Source organism: Physeter macrocephalus, chromosome 1 (assembly GCF_002837175.3).
Source record: "Physeter macrocephalus isolate SW-GA chromosome 1, ASM283717v5, whole genome shotgun sequence".
NCBI lineage: Eukaryota > Metazoa > Chordata > Mammalia > Artiodactyla > Physeteridae > Physeter > Physeter macrocephalus.
The window spans coordinates 81,046,418-81,054,481 of record NC_041214.2 but is presented as its reverse complement, the minus strand read 5'-3'; the positions used below and the strand labels follow the sequence as shown (position 1 = coordinate 81,054,481).

The window sequence follows — 8,064 nt, the reverse complement described above, 5'->3', positions numbered from 1 at the left end:
GTTGTGGCCTCTCCCGTTGCGGAGCACAGGCTCCGGACGCGCAGGCTCAGCGGCCATGGCTCACGGGCCCAGCCGCTCCGCGACATGTGGGATCCCCCCACACCAGGGCGCGAACCCGGTTCCCCTGCATCGGCAGGCGGACGCGCAACCACTGCGCCACCAGGGAAGCCCCCTTTCCATTCTTTATGAAGCAAAGAGCTTCTGGTCAGTAAGAGATTTCCAATGTTTTCAAACTGAGCTGATATAATTTCAGACAAAGGTAGAAAAAACTTGACATTTTCATTAGCGTCTGTGAGTTTAACATCAGTAAATGGACTATTTCTGCTAGGCTTTCTAAAACACTGAAAATATTTTGAAGACACTTTATTGGTTTTGCCATAAGCATCAATCCCCCTTCTTCTGGTTACAGCACCAACTCCTTTTCCCCAACCCACCCCATACCACATCAATCCATAGACCACCCCCAGCTCCAGGGATGTACTTGGACCAAAGTCAATCCAAGTCCACTTCCTCTTTGGTTACAAGGACTGTTAACTAATAATAAATTTTGAGAGATAAGCCCAGTACTCTTTTGAAAAAGTTAGGGAAGAAATGGGTTTTCATTTTCCCTGGGGTTGCTACCAGCCATACTGCCACCACAAAGCGTATGCCTGAGCATCGAACCAACACAGAAGGAAGCAAAGATGAGGGTGAGAAGAGCAGAAGTTGATGACAGCTCAAGCACCTAGGTTGTCAAACCAGAAGCCAGCTCTGCCCCCAAGAAGGCCCCCCCCTTTTTTTTTTTTTGCTTTAGCCAATATAAGTCAGGCGTTTTTCACTTACAGCCAAATAATTCTATCTACTCCCTCTTTCCTCTCATTATTACTTAAATAGATCTCTGGGCACCAGGGATTCCTGGTTGGGAATCATTAACCAAGCACCAAGGAGATCACAGAAATGTGTTTGCTATATCTGTCGATCTGAATCCATATCTAATTCAAATCTCAAACTCAAATTCGCTGATTCATGTTTATTGAGCTTCTACCGTGTACAAAATCCTCCTGGCACCTGTGGGAAGCTAGATGACTCCACCAGCCCCTACCACTCTCACAGACTGGTAAAAGAACTAAGAGGAGAACAGAGGAGGAACAGAATCTTCTAGGTGGGAATCTGGGAAAGCTTCATAAAAGAGAGTTCACCAGAGATGGGCCTTAAGGGATTAAGTGAGTCACAGTTGACCTAGACTAGAACCCATGTTCTGCTTCCTTGTCCAATATTCAGCTTAAACCCCACAGGGGTCAGTGCTAGTGCAGGGTCATGCTCTGGAGGAAAAAGCCTGCTGCTGTTTGTCCCCCAGGCCCTGCTAATGGCTATGTGGGGCCTCCTGTAGAGACAGGGGCTCAGGCTACCCAGAAGTACGTTGGGGGAATCATAAGACACGGGCCACCTGCCTGTAAATCACCTCAGAGTATCCGGGAATCATAAAACAGTTGGATAGCTAGAATCATTAGATGCCAGAGCTAGTGGGGACCTTGGGAATTAATCAGCCTCTTCATATGACAGATAAAAGCCTGGAAAACAGAACAGGTCAAGGACTAGTCCAAGATCACTCCTGCCGAGTCATTCCCAGAACCCAGGGCTCCAGGACTCTGACCAGTTCAAAGGAGACACCATGATTATTTCAATTCCACCCCAGCAGGAGTGAGAAGAGGAGTCTGTGATTGTATTTTGATCGATGCTGTCTTTTATCTCGGAGAGTTTCCTGTGCCTTGCCTTGCTTCAGCACTTCCCTTGATTTTTTTTTTTTTAACATCTTTATTGGAGTATAATTGCTTTACAATGGTGTTAGTTTCTGCTTTATAACAAAGTGAATCAGCTATACATATACATATATCCCCATATCTCCTCCCTCTTGCGTCTCCCTCCCTCCCACCCTCCCTATCCCACCCCTCTAGGTGGTCGCAAAGCACTGAGCTGATCTCCCTGTGCTTTGCGGCTGCTTCCCACTAGCTATCTATTTTACGTTTGGTAGTGTATATATGGGGGAGGGGGAAGGGTAAGCTGTGACAAAGTGAGAGAGTGGCATAGACATATATACACTTCCCTTGATTTTAACATGCAACGAGCCTCTCCTGGGGCTGAGTCATGCAGGCGTGGAGGACTTTCTTTGGCTCTTTAGCCAGTGACCATTGTTTCATTGGCTTTCTAGCCAATAACCATAAAATCTCCACAAGAAAGCCCCTGCTGAGGATGCAGTCTTCTTGAGCTCCACATGGGCTTCTAGTGAAATGTGGATGCCATCAGGGGATGGCAGTTTGGGGACTTGTTCCACTTCTTGCCAAGCCACTCCTCCAGACTCTCAGAAACATAATAAAGGGAAGAAATAATTATTCTACATACCAAAAGGAAGGCATGGTGTGTGCCTATGGGATAGCTTTTTTCCAAAGCACATGCAGGGTCCTAGGGCACGGTGCAGAGGGAGGTGCCTTAGTCTGTAACAATCTTCGCTTCCCCTGGTGCACTTTTACCAGTCACACCCGTGACTCTTTCAAAAGCCTTGGGAAGAAGGCAAAACCGAGTTCTATCCTCCCCATTTCCCAGGTGAAGTAACTGAGACTTGGGGAGGGGAAGCCACCTGTCCCCTCTCACCCATCTAAGAAGTGGCAGACCTGGGGCAGTCAGAACCCAGCCTGTCCCACGGTGGCCAGCACTCATTTTACAATGTCTGAGGGGTCTTGTCCACAGCCAGTTCTGAATCACCCCTAGGGCTGGCAAAGGATGAGAGGCCAGGGGTCTTTGTTGGTGTGACAAGGGAGTTGGGGCAGGGTCTCCTTTAATTCTCCTCCATGAGCCACACCTGACACTCAGAGCTGAGCTATCCTTTTGTAAATCTCTGATATTAGTAACAAGGCTGACTAGAGGTAGTGTTATATAATGAAATCAGCAACTGGACATTGGATACTGAATGAATGAATGAACAGATGAATAAATGCAGTAGCTCTCACCTTAATGTAGTACACAAACACTGATAATATTTCAGCTGGCACAGAAGACGGACCGGAGACCATGTCTAAGGTCTGGTCTCTGCCCCAGAGGAACACACATTACAATAGGAGAAGAAACAGACACGCAGACAAATAAATGACCACACACCGTGACGGAAGCCGGAGTGCAGCTAGGTAGATGGACTCTAGAAGCCCAGAGCAGGAGGATGTGACTAAGCCTCCTTCCCATGCAACCAAACTTGCAACCGTCTGTCCGCCCGAGCTTCCCTAGGGTTGCAGGAACCGGCATGACTCATCTTTCCCTCCCTATCAGACATTATGCTGGGAACATCCGAGATCACCAGTTAGTGTGGGCTGAATAAATTCTCCCGGAGGAGTCGTGAAAGCTTCAGCCATGTAGGTGACCTGGGCCATGGGACAGAGTCTGCAGAGCTCTCAAGCTACCTGTCCCAGCCTCCTACGACAAGGATCTCAGCCGTCACAGCCTTCCCTGGGATCCGTGTTCAGAATCAGCTGGCCCCAGAGCCCTCTCTCACCTGCCACAGTTATCTTAAAAGGTGGAGTGAGATCAAGGCACAGGGAACGTCACAGTCACAGTAGCCTGGCTCATCCCTCAGGGCTAGAACACCTCGCCTTGAACAAGCGAGATAAGAGAATAAAATAATGCCTGACACAGCCTTATCACCTGATAATACGACTTCAGTTTTTCCATTAAAATTACTGAGAGCCACAGTCTTGTACTTTGGCTGATAACAGATCACAGGCGACAAAGCTATTAATTTTTATCTCGGCCGGTGCCATATATCCAAGGGGGAAAAATACTTTTTCTGACGGTGGAAGTTGGATATGAATTTTTTCCTCCTCCCACCTTTCGTTTCTCACACCTTGTTCATCCATGAGCCTCTAGGAATTTTTAATCGAAGATGTATGAAACAGACACGGATCTGGCGATGCTATCACCATCACAGAATGTTATAAATCTCTCTCTCTTTTTACCCTACCCCCATCCTTGGAAGACTTGGTACAAGTATTTAGAACACAATTTAACGGACTTGAGTCGGTCAGTTGCCTCTCTAGTCCTCGATATTCCCATCTTTAAAATGAAGGGTCTCCATAATTGCTTCCAGCTTCAAAACTCCAGGACCGTATGACTGAAGGAGACACGGAGCAGGTCAGCTGTGATGACAAGGGTAGTCTTTCTAAGTAAGAGGGCTGTCAGATAACAGTACAACCAGGCCACCACCACCCTGCCCTGGGCCCCATGACTTAGGGGCAGCTCTGGCCTTCCTTACGGGACAGAGGTCCATGGTGCCATGAACATGTGTACCTGGAGCCCACATCCCCCTTCCAAAGAAAACTCTGGGTACCTGGGACCCTGAAAGAGTCTGTGCAAATGGCCCAAGGTCTGCTTCCAGGCCCTACCTGATCTCTCCCCTGGTTCCTCATCCCCAGAGCAGATCACAGCCCCAGGGTGCACACCCCTAGGTGTGGTCCAGGGATGGGGGGGTGTGATCATGCTCCACATCCACATCCCACTCTTCCCTGCCCTCAGGAATACTTGGGTGGAAAAGTTTGCAAAGCATTTGCCTTTGGGGTGTGAATGCCTATCAATGCCAGTGAGTAGCAGGGCCGGGGATGGAAGAGAGGGGGGAGGGGGTGGGGACAGTGGGGTATGACCGGCAACCTCCATTTGTTCTGATACCTGACCTGCAAATGCTGGGGTGGGGGACTGGCTGCCAAAGAACAGCAGGCTGTGAAGGAGCCACGTTGGAAGGTGGTGGGAAGAAGAGTGGGCCGCTGAGTGGTGATGCTTTTCCCAAGCTGGAGCTGTCCAGTCGGTCACTTCAAAGGCCCACAGGCAAATCCAGGCTCCTTCCCAGGTTTGCCTCAGGCCTCTCCTCTGGAGAAATTTGATTTTATATTTTAAAGGTGTGTCTTAGCCTCTCTTCCGCTCTCTCTGGAATAAGGCTATCTCAGAATTGGTTTCCTTATCATTGATACCCTATCTATTTCTAAAAAACAAAAACAAAACCCTGGAGAAGGCTAGCAGTAAAAAATACCAGATGGCTAAATATACAGATTTGCCACGCTAGGAAAGAAAGGAAATAATCATGCCAGGAACCTTGGATTCAATTTTTACTAAATATAAGAATAAAACAGCTCTGAGCCTCCTGACTGCTAAAGCAAAACTAGAAAAGTGCAGTTACCTGGCTTTTACTATGTGATCAAAAGTACAAATACTCATTCTTCAAAGGAGACAAACTTCTGTTGGGCAGAAAACTTGAGGAAGAGTTTTATCATCTGCATCCTTTTATAGGAGGCGCTAAGTAGGATAAGCAACCAAATCTTCGACAGTGGTTTTGCAGACAATGCAGAATCATTCTCCACACAACCATTTATTATACTGACACTTGATAAAAATCTGAGGACATGATATTTTTTTAAAAGTTGTGAAGTCATTGCTACAGGAACCTGAGCTAATATCATCTAAGTAACCAAAATGGATACAAGAAAATAACTCAGAAAAATCAAAGGAATGAACTATTTAAACAAACACTTCTCAAACTTCTCCACCCAGTGTCCCTAATAGCACCCAACGGCAGAGAGAAGCGGAATCCTCTGTGGGATGGGGAGATAGAGGATCAGTCACGCCCTCCTCCATCTCTGGAGCAAAGTAAAATTTATCTTTAAAATGTATTCAATTTTAGCTTGCTACTTTATCATAAACGTGTCCTTATTTTAATATAAAATTAATTTCCCCCAAATCTTGGCTGAAGTTGATATCACTGTGGCTTAGAGTATTCCCTGGAACTACCAAGTATCCCAAATGTTTGGAAAACCACGAGTGGCTTACAATGTCTCTTATTTGTTCTTTATAACAAATTGATGAGGCAGGTATTACCCATTTTCATCAATGGGGAAATTGAAGAACAGAGAGATTAAGTACTTTTCCCAGTAGCACATGGCACCAGAATACATATTAATACTTGAATGAAACTCAGATCTCCTGACTATAAATCCAGTCCTTTTCCCCAGCTTCCGTAATGTCATTTTATCATGTAGGAAATAATCAAGGAGTGAAATGGATGGTCCAGCTAAGGTTTCTGATATCGTATTACTGAAGCACAGTACCCACCGAACCTGGGAGACCACCCAGGTTTCCAATGGCCCCCCATATTGCACTCTGGCCATCAGTAGATGTCTTTGACTCATTCTTGCAGAGGATGATTCACCCATGCTCAAATTAGAATCAGTTCATACATTATCAACTTCATGAGGCTGGAGCAGGAGAGGAGAGAAGAGCGTTTTTTTCCCAGGGGCTCCAGCAGCTGTCCCAAACCCTTACCACAGTGATGGAAAATTGTCCCTTCTCCATGAGGCAGAGCATCGATCCTGAAAGCGGTAGGATGCAATGACAGGTCTGGCGACCAGAGTTCTGGTCCTGACTCTGCCGCCGGAGGGTTATGGGAAAACCACTTAACCCATTGGCGCTGGGTATGCCAGGGTATGATCATGCGGAAGAGCGAGATAACGTATGGGAAGCCCTTTGAGCACCTCAGAAACAAGAGGCTCCATAAACACAAGGTGTTATTACCTCCAAGTACACATCAGCCAAGGACATCACAATTCAGGTACCTGCAGAAACTCCTCTCTCTCTGGATCTGAAAGGACCAGCTCATCCTTCAGCTTCTCATCCAGCTGAAATGTCCAAGTTTCGGAGGATTTGGGGTGAGTCAACCATCTGGTTAAAGATGAGTGAAGTGAAGACCTCGATCTTTAAATCACAGACCCTCACAGCTGAAAAGAATATTAGCAATTTATTTTTTTATAATTTTTAAAAACTAATTAATTAATTTATTATGTATTTGTGGCTGCGTTGGGTCTTTGTTGCTGTGCGCGGGCTTTCCCTAGTTGTGGTGAGCGGGGGCTACTCTTCGTTGCGGTGCACGGGCTTCTCATTGCGGTGGCTTCTCTTGTTGTGGAGCACGGGCTCTAGGTGCACGGGCTTCAGTAGTTGTGGCACGTGGGCTCAGTAGTTGTGGCTCTAGGGCTCTAGAGTGCAGGCTCAGTAGTTGTGGCGCAGGGGCTTAGTTGCTCCGCGACATGTGGGATCTTCCCAGACCAGGGCTCGAACCCATGTCCCCTGCACTGGCAGGCGGATTCTTAACCACTGCGCCACCAGGGAAGCCCGATATTAGCAATTTAGATCCCAATCTTTGTTTAGAGAAGGAGAAGCTGAGTCCAGAAAGTCTCATACATAACATTCCCTGAAGGCCTGCAAGATGTTAGACAGATGCTGGGTAAGAAGATGACTGGGCTCGGGTCTTTGACTTCAGAGGACTCGCCACCTAGTAGAGAACACAGGCACATTCACAATTCGTGGACAGTGCAATACGAGCATTATTGCAAAGCGCCACCAGGACTGTGACAAAAAGGGAGCCGAAGTTGTCCTGCAGCCATGTGTCCTTGGGCAAATCACTTCAACTTTGAGGCTCAGAACAATGGAAACACGAGCAATGACATCACTCTCTAACATTTTTATCATGTTTGACAGCTCCCTAACAATTTCATACTCATTGGCTGATTTAATCCTTACCAGAAAGCAGGGAAGAAAGCATTATGATTAGCTCTTCTCTCTAGAGATGGAGTCCCAGGAGTGTGGTCGTGACTTCACTCCCGGATGAGTCATCTGGAAAAGAACCAGGAAGGTAACTGGACTCTAGTCCCCAATACCCTCCTCCCTGCAGGTGAACAGCAGTGATCCCTAAGTTCCTTCTGACATAAAGTGCTATAGATCTACAAGTTTGTCAAAGTTGCAAGGTGACCTGGAACTGAGGAGGCTTTGGATAAGCATCTGTAATGACTGGAGAACTGGGAAAAGAATCAGCATCTTTTCCATCTAAACTCAGCTACCAATAAAACGTTTCTTAATTCAAATGACTTAATATGTTTTAGTAAGAACCTTGGGTTATTTTATATTTCAATATTTTAAATTACACAAATAGAACATGAGTATAGTTTTACTGCAAAATGTTCAAATATCTAAAAGCAAATGTCCTTTTTTTTTTTCTTTTTTTTT

The 8,064-nt window shown here is 46.4% G+C and overlaps 1 long non-coding RNA gene across 1 annotated transcript; it reads right to left on the bottom strand.

The window, feature by feature from the left end:
- Nucleotides 1-2,026: 2,026 nt before the first annotated feature.
- On the bottom strand, nucleotides 2,027-7,971 carry LOC129392080 (uncharacterized). The gene is made up of 3 exons (XR_008617176.1): nucleotides 7,582-7,971; nucleotides 6,621-7,333; nucleotides 2,027-3,617 (listed from the first exon to the last, which is right to left on the bottom strand). It is a non-coding gene; the product is annotated as an uncharacterized lncRNA (long non-coding RNA).
- Between the last annotated feature and the right edge of the window lie 93 nt (nucleotides 7,972-8,064).